This window comes from Anomalospiza imberbis, chromosome 1 (genome assembly GCF_031753505.1).
Source record: "Anomalospiza imberbis isolate Cuckoo-Finch-1a 21T00152 chromosome 1, ASM3175350v1, whole genome shotgun sequence".
Classification (NCBI taxonomy): domain Eukaryota; kingdom Metazoa; phylum Chordata; class Aves; order Passeriformes; family Viduidae; genus Anomalospiza; species Anomalospiza imberbis.
This window is the reverse complement of record NC_089681.1, coordinates 111,476,430-111,501,263: the sequence shown is the minus strand read 5'-3', so window position 1 is coordinate 111,501,263 and position 24,834 is coordinate 111,476,430. Positions and strand designations below refer to the sequence as shown.

Sequence of the window (24,834 nt, the reverse complement as noted above, 5' to 3'; positions counted from 1 at the left end):
AGACTGGAGGAAAAGTTTGATGCTGTTAGGAGTCATCTTTTTCACATCAGAGTGACTGAAGAGCACATATCTGTCTGAGTGCAAGGGCCAGCACAGGCAGCCCATGTCACCCATGAGCTGTGTGAGGGAGCAGCACCCTGAGTGACCATGGCTGGCCATGGGTACACCTCTTTTCCATCATCTCTTCAGAAACCTTGGCCTTTCACAACATAAAGACCACTGTCTTCTCACCAGGGTTAGTGAGCTTGGGCAGGACCAGGTTTTGTCCTTGCTGCTTCTACGTTCATCTACAGCTCTGTCTCAAACCACTAATATCTGATCCCAGGGCAGATACTTTGCTGAGATAATCAATCTCAAGTAGGAAACTGTTTTAAAAACTGAGATTTTTATGAAGCTATTTGTGACTTATTTTTTTAATGCAGGGTAAAAAAAACATCCAAGGACCTGTCTGCTCTGCATCTTTTGAAACAGTGTCATTTCCAATAATCTAAGTAAAGGAAAATCTATGGCTAGGAAGAAAGGTTAGCCTCTGAAAAAAAGCCACCTAAAAATTATGAAAAAATGCCCAGTGAAATACCAGAAGTACAATAACATTTACCTGTCTTTGGGATTTACTACCAAAACTAACACCTGAATGTCCTGCAAACTAGGCTACGGTGTGGGCAGGGAGGTGAGAATAGGCACACACCTCCACCCTTCAGGGCTAGGCAGAAAGGGGCAGCCATCCCATGCTGTCCACCTCTCACTGGAAGCAGGTAAAAGAGATAAACTGAGTTTCACCTGAGTTTTGGGGATTAGTGCTTAAGCCAGGAAAAATGAGTCAATCCTAGCTGCATCCATTTCTTCCAGGGAATCAGGGAATTATTGAAAAGACCTATAAGATTGACGTCAACCATCAATGTGGCACTGCCAAGTCTGCTACAGACTGTGTCCCTAAGTTCCACATTTACAGGTCTTTTAAATGCCTCCAGGGATGGTGACTCAATCACTTCCTTCAGCGGCCTGTTCCAATGATTGACAAGCCTTTCAATAAAGATATTTTTCCTAATATCTGATCTAAAACTCTCCTCGCACAACTTGAAGCCATTTCCTCGTCCTATCAGTTGTTACTTGGAAGAAGGAACTGCCCCACACCTGGCTACAACCCCCTTTCACATATTTTCCTAATTAGCTCTATCAGAGAGCTAAATAGAAGTGCTTGCAGCTGATGAGGAAAGCAACTAGGCAGATGAAATCATATGTGATTTCTTTTACCTAGCTCTTGGTGCTGACTCAGCAGAGCTGATTGTGTGGTGCTCTATCCCATGATTTTTGCTTGAGTCCAAGGAGTGCAGCAAGGCAGCTGAGAAAGTGAACTGTGAGTAATAATTAAGTTGCTTTGAGGACTAATGTGTGATCCGATTCTCTTGGCAAGGTGGAATAAGGTTGTGATTTTTTCCAAGGTAGTTCATTATCATAGTCAGCAGTTTCTTTAGTTTTCTTGACATGTGGTCTCAGTTTGCTGTTGCTGCAATTTTACTGGTGGTTTTAGGCTCTGCATGTGCCTTTTACTTGGTTATGAAATTCTTACTTTTAGCTTCTTTAATTTAAACTTTGTTAGCACAGGGCTCTTGGGTTGCAATGTGCAATATTGCTCTGACTGCAGCCCATAGACATACACAGGTGATTGCATGTGACATTTTCCCTTTATCTCCCAAAAGCTGTGGAGTAGTTTTGCTGTTCATCCTGCCCTTTTTCATTGCTCCTGAGCTCTGGAGTGTCTCTGTAAGGTGCACATTTACTGACGATTTGTATGGATTTCAGTGCAAACTGAAATCAAGGGGAAAATGATCAAGAGACATCTGGGAAATCATTGCCCGTCATCTTTGCATGCTAGGCTGCTTTGCGAGTGCTAATACCTGTAAGCAAGCCAGCCCAATAGCTAGGTAATTTCTGTTAATGTTCATTAAAATTCAGGATTCTTCTTTGCAAGGGTAGGAAACTTAGATCAGGAAGGACATGTTCTGTCTTTGTTGTTAACTCTTTGAGGGTCTTCTTTTTATGTTTTGGTGCATTTATGTGGCTTAGATTTCCCATTTCTAAAGTGCCTTGCCTCTGTTGGTCTCCCCAAAATGTATAGCAGTGGCTGGATTCAACAAAAAAAGCCTTGTCTTGGCACATGCATTAAGATGTTCCTCAGCAGAACTGCAAGCCAGATGATCTATGCAATTTGCACTGTATATTTCTCTGATGTCACTGTAGCCCTGGCTTTTTGTGTACCACTTACACTGTGTAGGTACTCACCAGCCACGAGCCCTTCAGAGCTTCTCACAGCCCCTTTGAAACTGCAGCCCACTGTGTCTGCCTTGAGCACTTTCAAGACTCTTTCTTTATTTCCTAAGTGATTTGATGCTGCTTGGCCATTTGAAGTGAAAAGTGCTTTCAAGCACAAAAGACTTTATGTTGATTTTTCTTTTGTTTTGACTAAATTCTTTGAGAAGAACAGGAAGGAGGTAGCTTTGTGAGGTGAGTAAATGATAGCTAGCCCAGTTGTGGGTAGGAGAAACAAGGCTGTATGCACAAACACATGCAGGGTAATAGTCTACTTCAACAGTAGGTTCCCTTGCTAATTTGGAAAGCCATTCCAGCTCTGGCTTGTTTCCATTTCAACCTCAAGCTGTGAATAAGGAGGGCTTTTAAGCTGTCATTTTGTTAAAGACAGCTTTAAAACACAAGAGGAAGAGACATCAATTGCCAAAGCAAACAAAGCTATGGAAATAAAACTTTTTTCCTTGATATGTAATTCAACAACGACAGCAAATGCTACATGATTTTGCCTTTTCAGGTATTTTGCTTGGTTGGGTTTTTTTTTGCTTTGTTTTGTTTACTCAGAGTTTATTTATAGGTTGCTTAGAGGTGGAGGATTTAATGACCAGAAAGCTTTTTTTAGCAGGTGAACATGTTAACACATGAGTATGCAGCACAGGATTTGATTTTGGGTAAAGTCAAAATGATTTGATTTTGGGTAAAGTCAACGGTTAGTGGGTCAACTAACCGTAAAATGTATTACTGGATTTGTATTTACATTTTTCAGTACATATGAGAAGCATTTCTGGAGCTAAAATAAGGTGTGATTTAGTCCTTTTCTTTCATGGTATTTTCTCCAATCATAGAATGAAATCATATTAAAGCAGTGTATTTCAACTCTATGTATGACTTCCTGATGCATTAATAAGCCTGGCAGAAAGGCAAACACCTTAAGGTTGTGATTTTTAACCAAAACCATAAAATCAAATGAAAATTTTTTTTTAACAGATTCTAAAGAATTTTCTCTTTGTAGCTGGAAGTTACAACCTGAAATGTAACTTTCTCAGAAATAATGAGTTAATTAATAAGTTAATGTTAAATAAATATTAATAACTAGACTCTATTTAATTACAGAGTCACAGAACAGCAAGGTCAGAAGGGACCACTAATTGGTCTTCTGGTCCAATCTCCCTACTCAGGCAGGGTTTTCCTAGAGTACACAGCACAGGATTGTGTCCAGACAAATCTTGAATATCTCCAGTGAGGTTGACTCCATACCCTCTCTGGGCAACCTGTTCCAGTGTGTGGTCACCTGCACAGTATAAAGATCTTCCTCCTATGCAGGTAGAACTTCCTGTGCAAACAAGTTTCTGCTTGCTTCTTGTTGGAGACACCACTAGTGACAGGTTCTAGCTAAACCCTGTGCCACTGATGACGACCCCCCGGGATGTGTCACTCTGCCAGTTCTCAGTCCACTTCACCCTTTGCTCTTCCTGACCTCGCCTATGAGGATATTGTGGGAGGCATAGCCAAAAACCTTGCTGAAGTCCAGGCAGACAATATGGACTGCTCTCCCCTCATTCATCCAGCTAGTTTTGCCATTGTAGAAGGCAATCAGGTTGGCAAGCAGGATTTGCCCTTAGTGAACACATGCTTATTGCTCCTGACCACATTCTTGTCTGCCAGCTCTCTCAGCACTCGTGGATGCATCCTTTCAGGCTCCATGGAACTGCAGATTTGATGAGGTTTGATGAGGTGATCTCTAATCTTATCCTCCTTGACCACGGGAACATCTTCCTTCGTCCTCTGGTTTTCCCTGGACCTAGACCTGAGATTCCTGAGGGCTGATCCTGTCAGTGAAGCCTGATGCAAAGAAGGCATTCAGTATCTCTGCCTCCTTATTCCACATCCCTTTTTCTTCCATAAGTGTACAAAGGCAAGACCAGTTATTTCTCCATGATAACAGAAACTATGTGTTCAGCTGGTATAAACTACTTTTGCTTCATTAACAATAGCTGAAGTATGCTAGATCATCCACTGAGACAATCTGAGATCTTCTTGGCCTATAATTAACTAAACTAGTGGTTGCATGGTTATATTTTAGTATTTCTTAATAAATGAACTGAAAACTAAGCACATACAGTGAAATTATAGCCTATCCTTTTATTTTGGGCAGAACAGCATTATTTCCTCTCTGCTTTACTGCTTGTAGACTTTTAATGTTTCACTTGAATTTACACTGAAAACAGAAATCCAGGCCTGCCTTGTGTAGTCCCTGAAGTGAGTGGAAGCTGTACACCCATGTCAGAGGAGAAATAATTTCTGTGCTTACTCAATATGTGTGTACTGTATTGTGGTGTTATTTCTAGGGTGTGTTTCCTAGAAACAAAACGCATGGTAAAATATGGCCAGATGGCATTCTAAGATAAAATTATGATATATGACTGCCTTTGAATCCTGAGGGTGCTGCAATATTTTATAGGGCTATAATTTTAATATAAAATCAATTTTATACAGAATAGATGCAACACAATTGCCTGCCTACTTCAGAGCTATTAAGGAAGATGAACATATTAGGAAATATGCCCTATTAAGTAAAATGTAGTGTCTCTCCCCCTAAGATTAATTTTCAGAAATCTTTTATTTTTCTTATGAGTTCAACCATACCAGAGTGTTGCATCAGAATTTGAAAGCATATACACAGACATCTTGCTTTCACAGACCAGTAATAAGTTTTAGCTCTCTCTCAGCCCTTCTTCAATTGTGTATTTCTGAGAGTGTGGGAGAAGGTAGAAGAAGGATGTTGGGTCTATGTGAGTGCAATTGTAAAAGGCTTCATTCCTTGCTGCTGTACTTACTTTTATTGGAGTCTTTCCTGTAGAAATAACGATCAAAGCCGGAAGAATAAATGAAGTTGTCGTTTGTAATTCCAAACAGGAATACTGAGAAAAATAAATTGGTTGCAGTTGAATTGCTACAAATTTAGATATTGCAACCTCTTCACTTCCCTACCACCCCATGAGTTTCCTGTTGCATGTCTTCTTGTTTTCCCTGTTGTGCTCTTATTCTCTCGTTGTAAAACCTCTAATCTATCCCTTGTCAAGTTTTCCAGATCTGGAAGTCCATCATACCATAACTGGGTCACAGCTGAATGTGGCCTGACTGGCTGCCTGGTTGATGGGTACAAAAGGCAAGCCTGTCTAGGCTAACTAGCCCTTCAGTGCTTCATCTGTTTCCTGTTGGAACTTCCCTTCTGCCCCTTTTATGGAAAAAAAACGTGTATTAAAAAATACACTGTTACTTTGAGATCTGTCTCATTCTCAAATCTGGTAAAGTTAACCCAGAAGTTTAGAAATTATGAGCTGCAGTAAATTAAACAACAGGAATACCTTGTTCCCCTTAAAAAAAGAGATCCAGACAGGCAGAAAACAATATGAAAATATAAAAATCTACATAGTTAAAAAAAAAAAGAAATCCCCACACCAAACTACACAGATGTTCGCTCACCCTTGTGGCTTGAGGTATGGGGTGGTGGATTAGTTGTGTGGATTTTGTTTTTTGTTTTCTTTGGTATTTTGTGCTTGAGGGGTTGTTTGCTTTGAAAGGGTTGGTTGGCATCCTTGTTGTTGGGTTAGGTTTGTTTTTTGGAGGTTTTTTTCAAACTGAAAATATTTACTTACAGCAGATTGTAAGGAAGCAGCTCATGTGAGTGCAAGGTGTATTCCTAGTGTCATAGTAAAAAAGTGAGATCTCTTCAACAGGGCAGAGGACAAGGCATAACTCTGAGGCAAAGGAGCTCATATTGTGCTCACTGATATTGATACTGCAGCAGGATTGTAGGAAGATGGGGCATCAGGGAACTAGTTGAGGAGCCATCTGCTGTGTCTCTGCTCTCTGGTTAAGGGAGGAACCAGGACTCTGCATCTTTGAAATTTTAACTTAAAGCTACTGCCTTTGTTTCAGCAACACAATTACACCAGAGAAGGAATACCTGCCATGAGTCTGGCACATCCTTTTAATTTTAAGTAACAGAGATTCTGTTTGTAGTGCAAGACAGAGATGCATGTCCTGGACATTCTTGAGTGTACATATTGAGTAGATGCTTCTTTGCTCCCTCCAAGGATTCCTGTTGAGTAGGAATATTGGACACCCACAATATACTTTGGCCACCACTTAGGCATGACCTGTGCATACTTGAACTTTAGGTATTAGGTGTCTACTTGGGGAGGAAGGAGACAATGATGGGATTTAAAACAACCTTGAAGTGTTTCAGAGGTCATGAAAGCAAATCTTGAGAGATGCTTCAGTGCTGTACAAGTATGAAGTGTGAATACTGAAACAAGCTGGAAAGCATCAGCATCCGACTGAAGTGTGAGAAATGAGAGATACTCATTAAAAAAAGTCACGTTACAGTGTTGATTGCAACACCCCACTAACTCTGTGGGGTTTACGATTTAAAAAAAATAAAAACTCCTACTCACAAACAAACAACAAGGCCTTCCATCAGATCAGTGTCTATTATGACTCTAAGCCACGCTTAGGAGCAGTTTGTAGATGAGAGCTAGTCATGTACTGTGCACTGCATAGCTGCAGGCTTCTCTCTTTCTTTCAACTGTCAGTCTGTCTCCTGAGATTTATCTAGAAATTACAACTGGCTTTGTGCCAGGCAGGAGTTGAAGGATAAATAGTTCCTACAGGTGAAAAATGACTCATTCAAATGACCCCAGTTGCAGGTCATCTATCTGGACTGCATTAAGACACTTAAAATGTGTCTAATTTAAAGTCATACATATAGTTAGGCAGTCTGAAATGGATTTGTAAGACCATATCTAAATGAAAGTATGGCTTAGTTCAATTATACCCAAACTGAAATCCAAACTGAAACTTAAGGGCCTCACACCTAAGTACCAGTCTAAATCAGAATCTTTGGAGGTTCAAAGTAATTTTTTATCTTAAGTTTCTACTTTTACAAACTCCTCCTTATTTGCAGAAGCTCTGCTTTGAAATCTATGTTTCATCTGCTGGATTTCCTTCTAGTAAGTGGTGGACTATAAGCTTAATGTGGTACTGTATTTAATTGTCTGCTCAAGCAGAGAGTTGAAGTAAAACATTGTACAATGAAATTACATTGCACCAGAAATACAAGGTGTGTGGTGATGAGGAATCAGCCTCTGAAAGTCTCAATCACTACAATGTAAAATTGCTTCAACAGAGTGAAATAGCTTAGGACAGAGTGGGCAGGAGCAGAGCCAGTGAGAATCAGGCTTTGTGCTGGTGAGCATTTTCTCCTCTTTCATCTCCCCTACCACCCAAGTACTTTGCTAACTGTAGCAAGGGATTTTTCTTACTTATTTCTCATTTCTGCTTGTATTTTTACCTGCAATTACCTTTTAAAGAGATGTCACCGACAGCTTCATTATTTCAGTCCCCTGAGCACCGTAAAAGAGCACAGGCAAAAAGTCTCCTGTTACATACTGACTATTAATGACCTTTGCTGGGTCTGAAGACCAAGCAGTGCAAATAGCTGTCATTTATACCACCAACATATTGTCTTTCCTAGTGGAAATGTGGTATACAAATGCATGATTGCCTGTGACTGCTGGCTGCAACATATAACTTGTGTATCTAAGCAATATGAAGCAATCCTTGCAGAAAAGCAAAAGGAAACAAAATGCCTTTCCCCCCTTAATTAATTCAGAGAGTATTAATAACATCTTAAAAAATAAAGGCAAAAATCCTCTCATGCTTGTTACAGTAACAATCATTTTTACTGAGACAGTGAAGAGTTGTACTGCCCTTCCATCTCACCTTTAGGATTGCAGTAAATCTTATTTGGCTGGTTAACCAGTATGGTCTAAAAATAGCCTGTGTCTGAGTAGGAAATGCAAACAGCTCTGTTCTTGCAGTCTGTTTGTGGGACTTCTGTCAACCTGTATCAGATTCCAAATATTTGGGTAATTTCTTAGCTGAAAATGTGAATGTCCTTGCTTATATTTGGGGTGTCTTCTTATGGGGGCAGAAGTAGTTCAACATTTAATAAGGTAGATTTCATCCAAAGCACAAATTTTCTGAGTGACAGGTCAAAGAATCCATTTTGTGCTCAGATAATGCCATTAAAACAATTCACAAAGCTCACAGTGCACAGGTATTCCTAGACTCTGTTTGAAATGCAATTGCAAATTCTTCCTGAAAGGCTATGAATTTCTTGAAAGAGTCATCCTATTCTGTCTCTCAGTACTATTGATCTGTGTCTCTATCCCTTTGGTCAGATGGAGAGAACTTAAATTGGAGACTGCTAGTAAGTGATTTAACAAAGGAGCTGCTTCAAGATTTCCACCATGGGTCTTCATAGCATAGGAAAGGAGATTTAGCAATGTCAGCTATTATACATCATTGGGTTGCTGTTATCCCTCACTGAAAAGGGAGATGCTATGATAGATTGTGGAGAGAAAAGCAGTGTGACTAGCAATTTTATCATGTTAGCATGTTACAGTAATCTTGCCACACTGTAGAAAAATACTGTCAGTAATGCAGTGCTGAAATAATAACAAAACCTATTTTGGCTGAAGAGAGTGTTCTGACCCTCTACCAGTCTGTGAAAACAAGCAGAATATGCTGTTCTCCCTTCAATTTGCACAGAAAAATATACAGAAATAAATTTAAAAGATGGTGAATGAATTATGCAGTAGTTATCTCTAAGTAATAAGTTTGTTCAGAGATGCAGAGTGAAAGATGTAGTAGTCATGGGCTTTTTTTCAACCTATCAGAAGTAGATTGAAGAAGTTGTTTTCAAAGATGTTATCTCCAAGAGCAAAGATCATATTACTAATGTGTAGTACTATATCATACACTACTATAGTGATATACATTATGAACTACCATTACTAATTAGAAAAAAGTCTATTAATTTAAAGTTAGGTGCTAAGCTGCTGGGTGTTGGTTCTTCCTAAGTTGCTTTAAACTTGCAATGTTTCATGGCCGTGCAAGTATCTGTTCAATACTTTTCACTGCTTGAACAGAAGAGGGAAAGTAGGTCAGTAATTCTTAAAATATATTGTTCAGGAAGTGCCTTCCTCTGAGAAACCTGGTATTGTAACTCTGAAAGGCTATTTAGGGTTGTTAAACAACTATTTCAGATTAATCTTAGATAACATAAGTGATAATCTTTTCCTAAGTATGGTACAGTCCAGCTTTTCATGCTGATGACCCATTGATGAAGATAGTGATATATAAACTGAATATTCTCAGTGTAAATATTGCAACAATCCCCAAACAAATAAAATATTTTCCCCCCACCTCCTAGAGCATTAGAAACCATAAAAATAAGGCCTATTTATTCCCCATGTGTTGATGATGTGGGTGTTGTTATTGGCATTTTTGTAGGTTCAGGGATTTTTTTGCCCATTGACTTTTTAAATTTTCCTGTGATGTCAAAATCCTGAAATCAAAATTATTCTATTAGGTCTTGTTTATGACTGTAATTGACATAAGATGATCTGCAATAACACTTAAATGTAGATTTAAATCAATGTCTAATTAGGAAAGCTCTTAAGCATATGCTTAAATGAAAGGGCAAACAAAAATATGATTTAACTCAAACCAGCCCTGTGTGGTCTTCACAACTAAAACCAGGGGTTTAGTAATTGCAATTATTTAACAAAGTTCATTCTGCTTGGAGACTTTGACTCTACTCTGGTTGTCTCCTTTGTAGACACAAGCACATTGAATTCCTTAGCTTTTTAGAACACGTGCAAACATATGCTTTTGGATGGGCCTGGATGTATTAGACAACAAGAATGAAGGAAGTTTTTTCTGCTGTTTCTCATTACCAGAAAAATGATTGAGATACTTTTTTCTGAACTATGCCTCTTATGACACAGTGGGCAAGGGTTTGTCATGTCCTAACAAATCTGAGTATGTCATAAGCAGTGGTGGCTGCTGAGCCAGATTATTTGTGCAATACTTCAGAATTCACTGAACTGGGCCTTTAGAAAGTGGTAAAACTTACCTCAGCATTCCCTCTGTTTCTTGTTTCTTAATTTTGTGAAACTTAGAGCCGGTTAGCTTACATTATTAGCTTATGAGGGAGGTAAATATAAACAGAAAACTTTCTGTCCCCATCCTATTTTGAAATAGTGAAAAATATTCTGACAGGACTTTTGATCTTGAAAACAAAGTGTTCATTGGGAGTCATGATCACTCAGAGAGGCCAGTGCCTCTTCGGGTTGAAAAGTAAAGCATAGCATGTAACATTTAAAAATTCCCATCCTACTATGCCAGGTACTAATATTCTACTCTATTTTAGTGCCTCATATTAGAAACCATTTGATTCTGAGCTATTTTTCCCAGGTCTCTTTAGAAGAGATGAACATTGCAGGAGCCAGTGCAGCTCCTACTGAGCCAAGCTCTGAAAGAGACCTGAAGGCTCACTTTCAATAGGCACCTGCTTATCTCCCTTGATTGTAAAGAAAGTCCTGGGAAACTACACTGCATGTAGAAGTCCAGCTTGAGGTACCCAGGCTTGGGTGAGATCTTACTTTGCAGTAATCAGAGAAAAAACTGTTTTCCTCCCGTTTTGGGGGGCTCTATTTATGGCAGTCAGGAAAATTGCCCATAGTGAGCTTAGAAGCACAAATCTAATACAAATCATTCCTTTGAGTTTCTTCCTGTCATATTGCTCAGCATCTGGACAGCTTGTGGTGTCACAATAGATGTCTTCTCTGTTTGCACTATGCCTTTTCCATGAAAAAAACAGGAGATTTGAATCTCCAAGGGTCTCATTGTAACAGCTTCCATTGAGGGCAAAATCCATGTACTTCCATTTGCCTGAAAAGGCAAAATTGCTTTTATTGAGGATGAGAGAAGAGGAAAAATTTGTCAGTTTTTTCAGTACAATTAAGCCACTAAGTATTAATAAATCAGAGGATTTATTTTTTATCCTTTGTTTTGTTATTTTCTTTTTTATTTTGCCTTTTTTCCTTAGGGTGCTAGTATTGTACAGGATATTAGCTTTGTATTTTAGCCACTAGGTGGAGAAAGCAAGCCTTCTGTAATGTAATAGCATTTGTTGTATTACACTATTCTGACCTAAATTCCATAGATATTTTGAAGCAGAAAAGTCCCTTCTTTCCTGCAGTACTTCAGAAGGTAGAATAGCAATGAAGAGTGAAAAGTGGCTGGCTGAAACCTTGCTGGAAGAGATTTTTAGAAAATATGGTGGAAAATCAGTCTTAAAGATAAAAGCAAGTATATCACAGGCAGCCTCGTATAGTCTTCTGAACTGGAATTTTGATCATCATTCCTTCTGATACCTGTGTTACTAGGAGCAAGGAGTTGTGCTGCCACTACAAAAATATTATACAGAGAGGGAGGGCAACTTCTCTTAGAGCTAAATTGCCTGTCATATCTTCATTAGGACAGAAAGAAAAAGAATGGTTGTGTACAGACCGCTTGTGATGGCACCTTCCCATTTTAGAGCCATTAGAAGCCATTTTATCCACACATCTGAATACATAGGTGTGGTTTAAGTTCTTAGCTGGGAATATTGAAAGATATCCATTTTGGAAGATTGAAAGATGTTCATTTTGGCACAGTTCAGTCAGAAGAGGCCTCTCACTGAGGCCCTACCCCAGGCTGGTATGGGTGGAAGTTGACTGTCATTCTCTTATCTTTTAAAACAGGGTCTTAATATGAATACGTGCATTAGAAGGGGAGTGGTAGCACTACATCCTATTGCAAATGATATATTGAAGGAATAATCATGGGTTTAGTTTGTATTTGTCAAAAGGGATCACTGCAGCATTCTTTCCTCTCAGTATGTGCTGAATTTTATCCAAATATGTTAATAATTTCCCCAACCTGCCCTGTTGTCCTGATCCTGCTAAAACTATTTTTTCTGTATTATGGAGACCTCCCTTGGTCTAATTATGAAGGAATTTCAAATGTCTGTGTTGACAGCATGTACCCATTTTTAGGTAGCATATACTCCCACTAAAGACAGTTCCTAACACTAAAATTCCCGGAACACATCTCTGGGCAGCAGTTTCTGTCATGAGGATTGACAGAATTCTTCTTCAGGTGAAAAACAATATTAAGGTACATAGAGAGAGTACATAATGAATTAACAGGCAATGTGTTTATAAACACATTTCAAGTTAAGAAAAGGGTCTCATTAAACTGTGTTGGCTTAATTGATTATTGCAGTTATTTGCTGGTTTCTATTTCCAATAAATTCTTCCACTACAGATTTGGATAAAACCATATAAAGCCATGAGGATGTTATTCTAAGATTGTTCATTCATGTAGCTCAACAAATGGCATCTGAAAATTGTTTTAGCTTCAGTGTTCATTCATGGTCACTACCAAATGATTTTTTATTGCTCAGTTTGGTATTCTAGGATTTCATGCTACTGCTTTTATTTGTTTGTTATTTTTGGGGTTTTTTTTACCTACCCTTTGTACAGGTAAAGGGATGAGTTCAATTTTTATGTGTATTATCAAAGTTAAAGCTTATAGCTCTGTTCCACTTTTTTTTTTTTTTTTCTCTGTGATCCTGCCAATATTTTATACTTGGTTTTCTTTCCGGCTTTCACATATTTTTTAATGAAAAAATGGGGGAAAATAACTTGAGAGTTTGATTAGTTCAAAGTCTTTAAAGTGGGTTGATTTAGCTTTTCCTTAAACTATTTTTCAATTTCAACCCTAAATATAATATACTGGTAGATGTTAAACCTTATCAGTAGGCTACAATTATACTAAGTAATATTTTTGACTTCATGGATTGTGTAAACTAGGTTTTTAGCAACTAAAGAACTTACATATATACTGCTGGATTAACTGCAAATCATATCTCCAAACAAGTTTGATTTGTGAGTTGATGACTTGTCTGAGCGTCACTGATAGAGAGGCAACAGCACTCATGAAACACTGCTCAGAAAGAAAAGGAACATTGAAGTGTAACACAAAGAGCAAAGCCAGTATGTGTCTGAGCCAAGATTACTGCTTTGTTCTCATGGGTTATCTCAGCTCTGAAGGAAATTACAGAATGTGTGTGATCCTTTTTCAGAAAAGAACCTTGGCTTTCTCGTATCTTTCAGAATACCTGTAGTAATCAAGCTGAATGCATGAGCTGCTGTGAATGGGATCTGACACTGCCCCTGCTGAAAGCAATGTGAGGAGTCCCAAAAACTTCAAAACAAGACAAATAGCGATCTAAATGCCTGTCAGACTGAGGTGAATGCATGTCAAGTTCTCCACAGCAGCCTACTATGTTACAGAGGCAAACACATGTTGCAAAGGGATGTGGAGAAGTCATCAGTCTTGAAAGTGAGTGGGCACCTGGGAAATATAATCTAGGAAGATTTTCCATCAGAAGAGTGGGAGGACACAATGTGGCAGCCTTCAAAAATATAAAACCGTGCAGTGTAAAGGAAGGAAGGTGTCTTCTTTGCTTTCCTTGTCAGTGATAGATGAGACAAGAAGAAGTGGGCCTAGATTTCTTTAAGATTTCTTTTCCAACTGAAGAGAATGCTAACTTTAATAGTTGGTGAATACCCAGTCAGGCTAAGGAAAGTATATTTCTGAGTACAGGTTAAAGAAGCATTTTGTGAGAATGATTTAGACTAAATACTAGGTTTTCTGTTGACTTAGTAGTCTGTGATCTCTGCAACTGCAGAAATTTTAAATAAATATCTAAAGAAGAATATGTATATCTATTAAGTCTGATTTGGTTGGCAACAGCATGCTAAATCTTATATCTCCCAGAAAACTTCTGCAAAACAATTCAGATCCATTCCATTCACAAAAAATACATATTCGGATTCTAGAAACGAATATATATATATATATATATATATATATATATATGTATATGTATATATATATATATACACAGAAACATAAGGGAGAGGGAGAGATTCAAAGGGCCCACATTTTCTGGGTACTCCTTCTAAAAGAAACAAAGAACAATTGCAATTCATTTTTATACCACCACTTCTCCCAGTGACAAAGTAAGAATCTTCGAAGGTTTTACCCTTCAAAAGTAGAAATAATTAGAAAATATGATGATCCTTAAAGCTGAAGACGAAAGTTGAGTCTGAAGTATAATCTACAACTGATGTAAATGGCTTTTGGACACGTGATTTTGACCACACATTTGATAAAATGGTAAAATGGCTTTTCAAGCAACATGTTGTCAGGCATGTGGACTACATTTATAATGACTTATTTATAACACACCAACAGTGGGGTTAACTGATAGGAACTGGAGTGGTTGAAAGTTATTAAGTATATTTTTGGGGTTAGTAAGCTCAGTCCTATGTATTCAGTAACTAAAAGATGAAGCCCAGTGGCCAGTAGAAGACTACTGGAGGTTTCTATAGTGTTAGACTTGTACTCTTTTCTATATTTTACATCTCTGTAGTGCTTGAGAATTTTTGTTACAGAATAAAATTTCATATTTACAGATGCTAAATGCTGGCTTCTGCACCAATTTTTTTAGTGTTGCATCTTAGATAGCCAGTTGCAAATGCAAATTAAGGCAAGGACAGCAGGTGTGGATGGTGAGGTAAAAGTCAGCTTTTCCACTGTGAATAACAGGTACATTGAAGTTAGGCTGTGGTCCGTGTAAAAAGGGAAGAGAGGCAGCTTGGATTAGATTGAGTAGAGTAAGAAAATCAGGGAGGGAATTGGAAAAGATGTGGACCATGAGATGAACAGGAAGGAAAGATAATTTTCTTATCTTTGAATGGCTAAGTGGGGGTCGGTCTCTTTCTCCGGGCAACAACAGATAGAACAAGAGGATACAGTCTCAAGCTGCGCCAAGGGAGATACAGGCTACACTTAAGGAAGAAGTTTTTCACAGAAAGAGTGGTCAACTACTGGAATCATCTGCCCAGGGAGGTGGTGGAGTCACCATCCCTGGATGTGTTTAAAAAAAAGACTGGATGTGGCACTTGGTGCCATGATCTAGTTGAGGTGTTAGAACATGGGTTGGACTCAATGATCTTAAAGGTCTCTTCCAACCTAGAAAATTCTGTGAAATTCTGTGAAAAAACGTGTAGGGCAAGGTTGTATTTGTCTAGGTTGCAGAGAGTGTGGTGAGGAGAAACTTGGCTAGTATTTTAAGTAGGTGACCAAAACAGTGACTACCACATCCTAGGTTCTGCAGAGGCAGGACCTAATTATTGGTCACCCTTATTAAATGAGGTTCAAACAGATGTACTTTGAATATTAATAGGCATGTGTCCAATTTTAAATGTCTACTTTTTCAGTTTGGTCTTTTGGTACTTGTCCATTTAAAGAAGAAAAGAACAAAATCCAGGCTGTTGGTTAATACTGTTAAAGGATTCTACCTCGGTTATGTTTCCAGTTAACTGGAACTGGAGAGCGTTCCAGTTAAATCTGTATCATTGTGCAGGAAACAGCAGCCAATTTGCTTGTCCAGATTACAAGTGTAGCTTTGTGTTCTCACATGATTGCAGGCTAGCCTGGACAATTGGGCAGTGTTTCCGACTGGCTGGCAGTAGGCAGTCAGAATTCAGATTTTGAAGCCTGCTTGCTTTCTTTATCCAGACCAGTTACTTTTTCAAGCCCTTTTGGGGGCTCTTTCCCAACAGGGCAACATTAGGCAAGATTGCAGAGAAATAAACTTTAATACTGGCATTACTGTCATCACCTGGATTCAGCAGAATCTCAGGGGAATGGCATGGTAATGGAAGTCTGTGCACTGTTTTCAATTTAAAAAAGAGAGGCATACGTCTCATTTATTCAAAGACATGGCACAGCATCCAGGATTTTCAGGAGAGCCTTACACAGGCCAGATAAACTAAATTACCCCTGTAAGCCTTTCCTATTCTGTGTGCATTGTCAGGGTGAGCTAGAGTAGAGGGCTGTATATTTTGTACTGCTACAGGAACTGGGGCAGTGCCGGGGCAGAACTAGACAGATTTTATTCTCCCAATAGGTGGGTGTAAAATTATAGCTGTGGTGGGGGTTTTTTCAGTTTTTTCTTCTATTTCCGCTGAGAAAAAATCTTACCTTTAAGAAGAGATTAATTTCTTAGATGAAATACCTTCTTACAACAGACAACTGCCACAAGTCTTGCCATACAACATTTGACAATGGTTTATTGCTCTGCAAGGTCTTACAAGATTTTTAATTCTTAGTGTTTTGCTTTGTTTGGTTTTTTTTTTTTTTTAAGCATTTATCATCTTTGGGCCCCATAAATTATTTTATTGCAATATTGAAAGTGGAATTAATGATGAAACTGTTTAATTTAAGGAGGAGAAATAAATTAATTTAAAACCCTCTACCACAAAGCTTGCCCTGCCTTTGCCTTCTATACCCAGCCAAACTTTAAGGGCCATGGGAAGAAGATATTCTTCATTCCTTAAACTGACTAGTCAAAAGACTGCCATTTGTAACAGGGTGACATAGAGAAAGTCAGTGTAGATTATGCAAATTTAGTTTAGTCTTAGGCGAAAAGGGGATCTGTAACTGAGCTTTACAACAGTTACATGCTGAAGATTATTTCCTAGGAGATCATATTTGTGGTAAGCAGTTCATACTACACACCAAAGGATTGCTTATTGTCCATGAAGTCCAAGACATTGCAAATACCATTTTCATTACTCCTTTGGCTACTTTTCATTTCAGATTCAATGGGAGATTTCCTAGAATTAGAGCAAGTAATGAATTGACCAATCAGACAGGTTTGTGCATGGGCCTCATGACACAGATATGTCCGTAGCCGGCTTGTTTAGGAGTAACTCTAATGTGTAGGAATTTTCTTTTCATGACTTCCACTACCTTTTTTTTTTTTTTTTTTTCTTTCATTTTAAACATGAGGCATTGCTTCCTTAAACAATATGTTTTATTAAACTAGTTTTTGACCTTTGCTCTTGTTTACCCTGGATGGTCAAAGCACTTGTTAGTGCACTGACCTCCCACCACCTGCCAAAAGTGTAATCCTGTATCTTATGTCCTGTTACCAAGAGAAGCAAAATAAAAATGCAGACCAGAAACACAATTTTTGTAAACACTGTAGTTAGATCAAGATTCCCAGTTTCTGGTAAACATATCATTTGAAGCACAGAAGTGTTTGTCTGCTTAAACTCCTGTGGAGTCCTAGAGCAAACATCTAAAAGGCACAGAAAAGACTAACTGCGGAGCTGTTCAGCTCTGAGCATATTTATATAAGAGCACTGTACCAAAACTTCTTTGTCATTGTACAAATAAATTTTGGTGTAATTTTAGGAGTATATGGGTGGGAGGGACTTCAGAGACTGTGGATGAGAACTTCCCCTGTAGCAGTCAGAGGCCCTTCAAGGCCTCCCTGGCAGTCACTCACCTAAGATAAGAAATGCCTAGCCATAATGACTGGACCAAAGTAGCTAAAACTTCCACCCTCGGACCCTTGTTATCTCTGTGTAAGGCTATAGGTCGCATTCTCCTCAACCTTGGCCACTGGACAATTTCCAACACCCCAGTACCCTATATCAACCCCTGTCTCTGCCCAGTTCGGCAGAAGAGCTGTTCCTGCATCCCTTCACAGGAGCTGAAATTAAAGGACACCGCTGTGGAAGCGCATACAGCCTTCTCCTCTCTCTATCCCTGCGTCTGCCGAGGCACTTGTGAGCACAGAGCGAAATCACTAAGAGCTGAATTCACAGAGCTGAAATCACTCCAGAGTTGCTCGAAATCACTAAGAGCTGAATTCACAGAGCTGAAATCGCTCCAGAGTTGCTCGAAATCACTAAGAGCTGAATTCACAGAGCTGAAATCGCTCCAGAGTTGCTCGAAATCACTAAGAGCTGAATTCACAGAGCTGAAATCGCTCCAGAGTTGCTCACTAAGTTGCCTGTGGCTGGGAGCCGAGCCTGAGGGACCCAGACAGGCTGAGCCTGTCAGCCCAGCGCTGTCCGGGACACCTACGGTAGCGGCAGCCAGGGGTCGGACGGACCTCCCGAGCCCAGGTCACATTATTCCCCTACTGTGATCGAGGACTAATAAACTAGCAGCCCCTCTTGGAGTTATCTAAAAAAACAAATTCTAATGGAAAATATTTCTAAATAATTCCTTTTTTTCTAGTTATTTTCTAGTTGAATTCTTGATTGCGCTCAGAAATTCAGAATTTTTCTTAGGTTTCCCATAGTACCTTTTGATTTTTCTCCCTTGTATATACTGGAAAAGTGTGTCAATGTGTATTTTCAACTCTGCTTTTACTTATTGTCTTATTTTTGGAGAAGACTATTTCATCAAATCAATCTGCTTTTCTTCCTTGATTAGTGTTTTAGCTCTCACACCATTCTTGTTGATATTTTCTTCACTTCTTCAATTTTTCATGTCCCAGATTGAAAGATGTACCAGAAAAATTTCACCAGCACTAAATACAGTACACTGAGGATAGGCGGAGCCATGTTCTGGCCTCAAAATTTACTTATTACTTACTTCAATTCCTTTGCTTTTTTTTTTTTTTTTTGCTGTAAAAGAGCTTACATATTTTATCCCACGTCTTATATTTGATCTGTCTTTCCAGCCTGTAGTACTTTACATTTGTTTTGAGGTTTTTGACTTTTGTTATTTCTACCATATTCAGTTTTTAACACTATGATGAACCCTATCCTTTGTAGTCCCAATTATTATCATTACTAAATATATAAACATATACTCTCATACCTCATTCTGGTCATTAGGAAAGGATTGAGAGGAATCAGGCCCAGAGTACATCCCTTTAAAACCCATTTGGAAGCCAAAGCAATTGTTTTTTCACCCACTGTATTTTAATGGAGTCATTATTTTATTTCATAGACTGCTGATGGAAATTCTATGTCAAAATCAAGATGGACTGTGTCTGTGGGGTTTTAACCCTCACTCCCCATTCCAGCTACAAGGCAGTTACTGTAGCATAGAAGGAAATTTAGGTGACAGGACATATTTTAACTGGACAATTTTAGGACCACTAAATAGTTATATATAATTTTAGAGTATGTTTTTATAATAAAGATAATTCCACAATCTCAAGAGCAAGCAAGTGCTATTTTATTTTTTGTGTGACTACTTGTCGTGATTCAGATTGTCTTCAGAGGACGTGTTAGAAGACAAAAGATTCTCACTGCTATTGATGAACTAGCATCATCCACAAGCTGTTGTTTACTTTGTCACTCTATAGAGTAGGGAAAGTGACATGTTGCTTTGGGTAATGGAGCAAAATGTTGGTCATGAAACAGTTTCAGTCATTACCAACACCCTCTGCCACCTCCCAAACACTAGACATGTCTACCATGCCTTTTTGCCACGGCTGTTTCTGCAGCTGGTTTTAGTATTTCATTGGTGCTCAAGAATATGCTCCCTCAAACGCAGTGCAAGGTGGAGATAAAATTTTTTAGACTGTGTCAATGTAGCTTTTTCTGCCTTCATCTGGGAATCAAAGGGGGCTAGCTGAGTTTATTGTAATCTTATTTCTACTGCTTCTGCATTCTTTCTGCTGTGTTCCTCTGAAACAGGAGTCTGTGAATGCGGAGGAGAATTCCACTGATCCTCACTGAGAGGTTAGGAGGAATGTTGTATATTGGTGCTGAATTTTGATTTCTATCCTGCTATCCATGCAGAAAGCTTTTCCATTTCCTTTACCTTTCTTATCTCTATTAGCACAGTTTCTTTTTATTGCAAATAATAAAGTCACAAGCCAGTAATGGAATTTTTCAAACTCATTGCACAATCTTTGATAATAATTAGGGGGAGGCAAAGGTGACTTCTCTCATTTTCAGTTGTATTGTACAAACTCAATGCTTTTGTCAAAAAAATACAAGGAGATCTGTCACAGTACAATGGTGGATGCATTTCCTTTTTTCTGCAAAGTTCTGATTTTTTTTTTTTTTCTCTCAGGTTGTTTTCTTCACCATCACACATGTTTTCTTTTACTAATTGGGGAGGGGACAAGGAGAAAGAGATATTTATAGCCTCTTCCTAGGATAGTTCTCTTAGCACTAAGCACACTGCTAGGATGAAATGAACTTTAGCAAGCTTTTCAACAGAAGGGTATTTTATTTATATGTCTAAGAAATATATACTGAGTAGTGCCAATATTCACATGTTCTGTCCAGCATCGCTCGTGGGATATGGAAGTACCTTCTAAATGTAATTATATCTATTTTGAAACCATACAGTTGAGTTTGTAAACATCAAGGTAAATGTACACGCTTCAAGAAAAGGAGACCAGACGACACTCGTGCACTGGATCCTGAATTGTCAGTATTAGTGCCCACTCTGCACTCCTCCCCATCCCAGCTTTATTTTGAGTCACACAGCTTGGCTTTCTAAGCCACCATGTGGGTGCAACTGTGTGAAAGAGCACACTCAGCAGGCTCCCCCCAGAAAGATGAGTGCATAAGGCTGCTGTGCATCTGGTGGTGTTTTCTCTTATGATTTGTAACATTACATTGGCATCTACACCAGCAGAATTTACCCTTCAAGCATCCTCATAATGTGCTCAGGCAACACCCAGCTTCAGCTTAAAGCTGCAAACTGTGGTAGATTACAGTACAGTCAGTAATCACATTGGTGTGTCTGAATCCAGAGACTGAAACAAAACCACTAACTGGTAATTTTGTCTTGGTGCCATGTAGGGACTACAGGCCACTTGGTAAGAAGTGATTTGCAGTTTTCACATAAGCAGTTTGCCCCGAGGTGGGGGACTACCTGTGATCAGAGTAGCTGTGCCTCACTTATCTGGTGTAGGAAATGGTCACTTGGCTCTTTTTATTTCCTTTTTTTTTTTTAATATTGTTCTAGTGCTCTTTTTGTTTAACAACCTATGCACTGCTGTAGGTATCTTCTTCTACTTATGATTTTGTCAGGCACTAAGAGAAGCTACCTTTTACTTACTGGCACATGACTGAAAACATTCTGTTAAGGGGAAACAGTCTTGTACACTAATTCCTAGGCATGGGATTGAGATGCAGGAGGTGTAGATCAGAATGAGCCCTGGGCTCTAAACTTATTTGTAATCAACACTCAGTTATCTGTGGATGCTTTAACCAGTTTGAGGTTAATCATACCATGGAAGCAGAAATACTTGAGCTCTCTCCTTACCCAGCCAGCATTGGGCTGCCCATACTCAATAGTTTAGGCCCAGTTCCAGAAAGAGGCAGCTGTGCTGCCTTCCCAGCCAGCTTGGGTCTGTGAGCTGTTTAGCCACACTGAGTCTCAGAACACAAACTAATAGCCCTAAAGACTCAGACTCATTTTGTGGAGTCATCAGGAAGACTTCAGTGCTGTGTTCCTATTTCCCACAAGGAATGGGACTGCACAGAGGCAGTTCAAAGCCAGCCAGGCTTATTGAGTGCCACCTGAACATCTCTATACAACTCTGGAGGTTCCAAGAAGATTTATTTGCTCAGGTTCAATGCCAGTCTAATAAATTCACTTGTCATCTTGTCAGCATGCCTGCTTTTATCATGGCTAGAGCTAGCACCTTATTCAGCAAGAACTTTTTGAACTCAGCATTAAGTTTCTGGTGAAAGGCATTGCAGTTTAGCTTATGGTGTCTCTGTGCTTCAGATCCCAGCTTTGTTTACTTTTCTTATGCTTCATGCATGCACTGCAATGGGACATAGTAGCTTTATTAATGAGATTTATCCTGCCAAGTTACTTATAGGAAGTGAGAAATCACCAGAGTTGTGGGATGAAGTAGAAGGAATAACCAAGTGGCTGCATTACCTCTTGCTTTTTTGGTGCAAGCTCAGGGAATTCACATAGCATTAGCTGGTCTGTGACAGCTGCTGTAGGGGTTCTACCCTCTGAGACAGCTTTCTGCTGCTTGGTTAAAGGATTAGCCACCATAGATCATGCAGAGGGGCACTTTTTGAGGAGAAGCTCATAAACTGTAAATTCATATCCTCGATTCTTAGGTTAAGGCTAAAAACTTAAATATACATTTCTCTTCTATGAAATGAGAGGCAAGAAACCCTTCTTTTGTATGGCTGTTGACCAAAAGACTTAAGAATTTTGTAAGGAAGTGGTCATTACAGCTATCTGATAACTTTTGAACCAGTGCAAAGAGAAAGGGCAATTTTTTGTCACTTTTTCCAATGCCCCCTAATTATATCTAAGTCAGTGGTATTCTACAGAGAATGTTTCAGAAGAAGCTAAGGGAAAAGTCTGTAGCGGAGGTTAATAAACAGATGCTAAAAGATTCCCAGATTTGACACAAACCCATCAAATAACATTCCCCTTTGCATTCTCAGGAATTAGTTGAAATAATAGGACATGATACCCTACACTAAAACCTTTATATGTTTATATTTATAGGAAGAAAAAGAACATGCTGTTCAACTACTCTCAAGTGTCATTCACAATCTATGCAGCTGATCCAAAACCTAGCAGAAAGTTGTGTAACTCAGAAAGTTTGGCCCAGACCCCTTAAGCCTGAAAGCTTCATTCATTGGCTCAGGAACATAAGCATGTAGAACTCTACACACTATGACACTATATAGATTGTCATGCCTCATTCAGCCAGACACAAGTGCAGGATAATAAACATATTTAAGGTTAGCATGAGTGTATCATGAAGACCAAGTAACTCATTCAGGTCTATAGGCAGGTCAGACTTATTTGTAGAAATGTGATTTACTTCTGTGTGGGTCTGTAGAAAGAATCCATAATGGAAGGCACGTGTCCTGAAAGCATTATAAAGACACTGGTACAGTAATTATCTCTATCTTTCAGCAAGCTGCACTGGTGTCATGACACTGCTTCCAGCTCCTGAGGTAGCTGATTAGCTCTCTGGTAGTGCCATTTACCAATGCAGATGTGTCCTAAGAGGGCCATCTGCTGTGTTCCCCTGTGGTGCTTGTTTGGGTTCTGCAGTAGGAAGTAGAGCCGAAATAGTCACAGCCTTAAGTCTACACTTATATTTCAGAGTCAATTTTTCAGTTTAAGTTTCTAAATAGAGTTTGGATGTTTGTAGTGGGATCTGTGCTACTAGCTGAGGCAGGTCCTTTTGAAAATTCTCTCCTAGAAAATTAATTGTAGGCATGGAAATGTTGGCTGCTGAGTAAAATGGGACTGTTAAGCAAGACAGTGTTTGTCTGTTTTCCCAGGAAGAAAAACAAAAAAGAGAAGCTTGCCTATCTCTTAGATTGTTGGATTTAATATAGGAAGAAATATTTGGTTGACTTCAACACCAAGAAATCCAAAGTCATCAATCTTGCTCATCCAATAAATGCATACAAATAAGAACTATATATAGATTTCTATAGGAATTAAAACTTTCCTGGTTTATCCAGGCTGAACAAGTTTTGATGTCATTTGTCTATGTTTAATAAACCAAAAACAATGAGTCTGAATATCAGCTGCAGATTTCTGGGAAGGATGCAAGGGTGGGAAGGCAAAGGTTGAGTCCCAAAGAGAGGAAGGCAGGAGAAAGGAAATACAGTGAAGGAATCTCTGAGATATACCACAGGGCAATGTGTGGAAGGAATGCAGGGTTATGGGGTGTTGAGCCAGAGCCTCCTTTCATCTATGGAAGTCTTTCCATTGACTTGTACAGATACTGAACAAGGCCCTACCAGAATGAGTTTGTGCCTCTGTGTAAATATCTGAAGCCAAAACAAAAATAATTACAGTACTGAATGGATTGCATTGGCTGAGTTCTTCAGTGTCTAATGTTCTTTGGCAATGCTTCATCCCGATTATTCCATCTGGAGATAATTGTGTGATATCATCCATAAAATTAAAACATAAATCAATCCAAATAGTGATCAGCCTCATGAGCTGCTGTTTAAAAACACACATGGAAATCTAGCGCTCCCTGCCTTTTTAGCAGGATGTGCAAAAAGTCAGTGAAGTGACAGGACAAAATAAAATAATGAAACTTACAAATCTTTCATGAGCTGTAACAGTGTTGTCAACACAATACATAGAAAATAATAGAGGAACTCTATTTTTCCTTATATTTTATTTAAACTATTACAATAGGCAATATTTTAACCAAAAAAAATTTCATATTTATTGGAATAATGTCTTCAGCTTTGTACAGTTGCAGTGCAGCAATAAATTGCTGACTTAAGGCAAGAAATTAATTATTAGCAACTGAGAAAAGATATTCCTTATGGAAGAATAATTTTCTTCTGTAGGCCTGTAAAGTAGTGCCCTTACACCAATAATGTCCTTATGCCCCCTTTCTGTCAAGGAATGTCATTATATCACTTTATGTGATATTAACTTCTACCAGGTAGTCTTTGAACCATGAAGAATTAATTCAACTTCTATATTGCACAGTCTTGAGAAAAGATTATTAGCAACAAAGATTAACAGCTATTCATTTTGTCTGTTAGCAATTGACTTTTGTTAAGAGAAATATAAGGGGTTAACCTAGGTCATTTTGGAAAGGGCCATTTAGGAGATTAATTTATGCTTTATTTCTCTTGTTTCATTTTGGAAGTTTTGGGGAATGTTATAAATTGAATCACTTCAAGAGTCTAACCATCTCTAAAATAACTGTAGTATTTTAAATGTGATATAACGATGCAAATTTTAGTAACTTGT

General features: G+C 38.7%; 2 long non-coding RNA genes across 2 annotated transcripts in view; both read left to right on the top strand.

The window, feature by feature from the left end:
* Positions 1-1,229: 1,229 nt before the first annotated feature.
* Positions 1,230-24,834, top strand: part of LOC137482413 (uncharacterized) — a 53,850-nt gene continuing 30,245 nt past the window's right edge. Inside the window, exon 1 of the long non-coding RNA XR_011004062.1 lies at positions 1,230-1,357. This is a non-coding gene — a long non-coding RNA (uncharacterized lncRNA). The remainder of the gene's footprint in view (positions 1,358-24,834) is intronic.
* On the top strand, positions 13,086-13,988 carry LOC137482361 (uncharacterized). Its single transcript, XR_011004031.1, has 2 exons — positions 13,086-13,262; positions 13,352-13,988. It is a non-coding gene; the product is annotated as an uncharacterized lncRNA (long non-coding RNA).